General features: G+C 34.1%; 1 pseudogene across 1 annotated transcript; it reads left to right on the forward strand.

Annotated features, from left to right (window-relative positions):
- The first annotated feature begins 597 nt into the window (after window positions 1–597).
- Window positions 598–3,756, forward strand: LOC143354625 (facilitated trehalose transporter Tret1 pseudogene; annotated as a pseudogene). Its single transcript, XR_013082349.1, has 2 exons — window positions 598–639; window positions 2,212–3,756. The product of XR_013082349.1 is annotated as a facilitated trehalose transporter Tret1 pseudogene (transcript).
- Window positions 3,757–5,133: the final 1,377 nt, after the last annotated feature.

A 5,133-nucleotide genomic window follows, 5' to 3' on the forward strand; every position in this document is an offset into this window, starting at 1 on the left:
CAAGTATAAAAGAACTCATTCCTGATATAGAAAACGAGATTAAATAGCTGGAAATGTTAAAATACCATGTGTGTGTACAATTGTATTTTTACAATATAGCTTTAAAATGATTTCATTATTTATATGGTATCTCAGAGTTTACATAATCTGGTTCTTAAACAAAGAAAAGCAAAGCAGTTGCATAATGTAAAAACTAGTACTTCTAAAATGGTGTATAAAAGTGAAGACACAATAAAGAAAATTTGACAATGGAACAGAGCTATCGTCAATATTTAAAACACGTGTTAGGAAGAGCTAATCATGACGTTTTCATTGGAATGTAAAAATGGTTCAAACAAATCATTTCTGGAATGGAAATCGCCAAAAATAATGTTCCTGAACTTTGATCAATTGATTGTATTGTACGCGCTAAGATCAATTGATTAAATTTAGGCCAACGTGTCCACGATTAAAGATAAGAATAATATACATCAAAGAATTATCGAGTAGATAAGAGAATTTGATTGTTAATTTGCGGTATTCTGTGACTACATTTGACTTTCATAAGTATTGTATTTCTGATAGTGCGTTGACAGACTTAGCGGATTGGACGATTTTTCTAAACTACTTTTGCGAATCACAGTAACACAACATCACACGGTGGGTAATAAAAACAATAATGTACACCTTAATGTTACAATTAGACTGTGGATTTTATGCATTTATAACAAATATGAACACGTCAAATATAAAATTGAAAAGACATCAGAACGATATAATGATACTGTTATATTATTTTCGATTTATTAAGGTCATTAAGAGAAAAAATATAAGAAAATATCATTTTTTTCACTCCAATCTCTTACAATAGACTTGAACAAATTCTACATTGCATAAAAATCCACAGTCTAGTTATAACCATTAAATTGTTAACAAAGATAAGCTACATGTCAAAATATTGTACTTGCTAAATAAACCACTTGGTTTACAGCAATCATAAATAAATAAAGAATATATAATTCTTTTATTAGACGAGAAAACACAGAAACGAATCTAGTTAAAATGAACACTTTGTTATTTTGCCATTTTCTTTTTCTCTCGAAGCACAGCACTGATTTGAAATAAGTGTCTGGTTATAGTAGGACTTTATTTTGTTCCCCTTAGGCTTACAATTCAACTATTCTCACCCATCCTTCCCCGTGCCGCTCTTACCCTAACCTACCCTTACCCTTACCTTACCCTTCTATCTTACAATTATCTTACTTTCTAATTCTAATTCTCATTTCTAGATCTACTTAACATCTACTTACATCTACTTAGTCTATACGTACAGTGACGTGCAAAAGTGTAAACACACTTCGCTAGTTTTACATAAAACGTGATAATACAACCTATTTTTCAATTGAATGGTAAAGATTAGGTACTAATAATTACAAAGTGAACAGCATAAACAAAACACATCAGTTTATTTTCGTTAATATTAACAATATTTATCGTTAATATTTAATCGTTAATATTTATCACTTTCAGACCGAAGATTGTGTGCAATTTCACGTTCAGCCCTGTCAGAAACAAGTTGCGGTCCACCGTTTCTTGAAAAAGTTGACACACTACCATAGGTTTTCTTTATTCTTGCAACCATCGTATGACTTACACCACATTTTACTGCAATTTGTCGTAGTGAAAAACTTTTATCGCACAATAAAATGATACTGTTTCTTTTATCTGCACTAAGAGGTATCATCTTGACTTACGCGTGCCAACTAACTTTCAAATAGGAGAAAAACTGTGTAAACACCAATCTAAACCTGTCTTACTACAGTTGGCTATCAGTATTTGTTGACAATTTCATTTCCCTAGCATTTGTGTACTATCTCAACCGTTTCCGATGATTGGTGCAAAACTATAAACATTGCTTCAAATCCTTATTTTTGTAAAATATCATATATATTGTTAATACTATCTAACATAAACTGTTATGTTTTGTTTATCACATTCATCATATAATTATTATTACCTAAGCTTTATCATTCCATTGAAAAATAGGTTGTATTATCACGTCTTATGTAAAACTAGCGAAGTGTGTTTACACTTTTGCTCGTCACTGTATACCTTAACCTAAAAAATGAAACTAAAAGTAAACGTACAATTAAACTAGGAATAAACGCAAAATTAAATTAATCAAAAAAGAAAGGTACTGGTTATAATTAAATTTAATATAAATGTGTCCAGGTTCTACGCTGAAGAAATTTGTGCAACATGAACGAGAAAAGCCTCGGAATTTCGCAGGACGTGTTGGTTATGAATGAGGAGAACCGTTCTGCGCCAGCCAAGAAATTACCACAATACATCGCCAGTTTGTCTTCAACTCTGGGCGCTTTAGCAGCCGGCATGGTCTTAGCATGGTCTTCTTCTGCCGGCACTGATGGAATAGACCTAGCATTCGAGTATGGTTTCCCCATTTCTGAAACTGAATTTTCATGGATGGGATCGCTATGTACACTTGGTGCTGCATCGATGTGCGTGTCAATTGGGATTATGGCGGATTTAATTGGAAGAAAGACTTCGATGTTGTTGATGGTGGTTCCTTTCACCGTGGGCTGGCTATTCATAATTATCGCCAATTCCGTGTATATGCTTTACCTTGGTCGATTCATCACGGGTCTTGCATCCGGTGCCTTTTGCATAGCTGCGCCGATGTACACGGCAGAAATATCTGAAAGTTCAATTCGTGGAACTCTTGGATTTTTCTTCCAATTGTTTATTTCAGTAGGAACTTTGACGTCGTACATATTGGGCAATTGGGTAAATATGTTTACACTGTCCGTCATATCTGCCATTGCTCCTCTGGTATTCTTCGTGATTTTTCTATTTATGCCAGAATCGCCAACGTATTATTTGAGAAAGGGAAATGAGGATGCCGCCAGAAAAAGTTTAATTCAATTGTATGGCGCGCAGTATGATATAGACGGTGCATTACACAGTCAATTGGTAGACATCGAAGGAAAGCGAAACAATAAAGTTTTCTTTTCGACTATGATCAAATCTAAAATAACTGTAAAAGGTTTTATAATTGGTTACGGTCTCATGATTTTCCAACAATTAAGCGGTGTGAACATTATCGTGCTTTACGGTAGCAGCATCTTCGCTCAAGCTGGCAGTGAATTGTCGCCTGGCATCTGTATGGTTATTATTGGTATAATTGGCTTACTGTCCGTTATTCTCAGTACTTTGATCGTGGATCGTTTAGGTAGAAGAATATTGCTATTAGCATCGATAGTAAGTCTGTTATTGTCAACGTTCGTTCTTGGAGTTTACTTTTACCTTCAGGAAATTCAGGTAGATGTTAGTTCATTTACTTGGTTGCCTCTGTTAGCTGTATGTTTATTTATGTTCATGTTTTCTTTCGGTTTCGGCCCAATTCCATGGATGATGTTGGGCGAGATTTTTGCACCGGAAGTGAAAGGTATAGCCGCGAGTAGCGCTGGTCTTTTGAACTGGTTAATGGCTTTTCTTGTAACCAAATTTTATACAGATTTGAATGGAGCGGTAGGTGTTGCCGGTACGTTCTGGATATTTTCTGGAATATCTGCAATCGGAACTTTCTTTGTGTACATATTAGTTCCTGAAACGAAAGGTAAATCTTTAGAACGTATTTTGAAAGATCTTTCGTAATTACATGACAGTATGCATTTATGACAAAAACGAATAGGTGTAATTGAAAACAGTAAAAACATTAGGAGAATTTTAAAATTCCGTTATATTATTTTCAATCTATCGAACATACTAAGAAAGAAAATAATTTTCTATTTCACTCCAGTTTCTTGCAATTCAGGTAGACAATTTCGATTTTGCATAAATATCCGCTGTCTCACAAATCTTTTTAAAACGATTCTCCACGAGACTGATTGTAAATTTACAGTTGATTCAAAATACATTTTGTTATTTGTTCGCATAATTTCATTTGATCGCGTAAAAACTCTTCAACGATACAAACCGTCAGGAATTATACAAAATATGGCTGCATTTCGTGTGAACGTGAACTTTTGTATTTAATGTTAATAAAACTGATAGAAAACTTGTATTACTAATTTATTAATTAATTATGTGTAATTAACTTCAATCTCGAAATGTTTTTCACGTATACATAGGATGTCCCATTAGGGTGGCTCTTTTTTTCGACTTTTCAATTTCGTTTCTGTCCGCCCCAGGATATACCTACTTCCATTTTAAAAAATCCAGTATCACCTTGAAATCTTAGAGGCACGTTCACCTAGACTACGACATTTTCGGCTATCACAATCTTATGCTCGAAATATTTTTTTGGATAAGATAACGGTTTGGGAAGATAATTGATTGTTGAACATGACGTGGAAGGACAATAAAAACACTTCAGTGGTAGAACGAAAAAGCTTATCATCCGGATTTATCGTGTACTCTGTTTATTTCGATGGGCTTTCCTGTTTACTGTTTACGTCCAGCATTCTTTTCCGGAATGATTTGTATACATTTTATTGTTCTGTTTTTTGCTTTATAGATTTCCATTTTTCTTCCACGTACGTTTCCAAATTCTCGACGTTATTGAATTACCCTAGTAGAATACGGTAGAGCACGGTAAGCGTGAACTTGGTCTTCGCACGTTAATTTATGCTTTCTTAAGAATAATTCCTTCGAAGGTCATTTGAAGGTCACCATATTACACACGGCTGAATTTGTCTTTTCAATAGGTATAATGTTACACTAATCAAAATACGTCGTTCCTTTTTAAAAAACGACGATGACCTTGAAATATTGGAAAATGACTTACAGAAAAAACTTCTCCGTCACAATAATTGTCTCACTGAACCAAACATTTTTTCGTATTACTAAAAACAACGAAGACATTTTCAGTGAAAGTCTTAGGTGCCTCACCCTGCAGTGTAATACCTATAATGATGACGATTATAACAGAGAATTTTTAACAGACACTGTCTTATAATTTTGTCGCAGCGACAAGAGCGTATTTCCGTTTCTTATTGAAATTCTTGGAACCGTAGCTTCAAGTGTGGCATGAAACTGCTAAAATGTTGCTACACGTTGTAAACAGTAACATTAGGAACAAAGGAAGAAGAAAGTTCTTCCTAGAGTAAACTTTTCATTCATTTCCTTATAATG

Source organism: Halictus rubicundus, chromosome 5 (genome assembly GCF_050948215.1).
Source record: "Halictus rubicundus isolate RS-2024b chromosome 5, iyHalRubi1_principal, whole genome shotgun sequence".
Classification (NCBI taxonomy): Eukaryota; Metazoa; Arthropoda; class Insecta; order Hymenoptera; family Halictidae; genus Halictus; species Halictus rubicundus.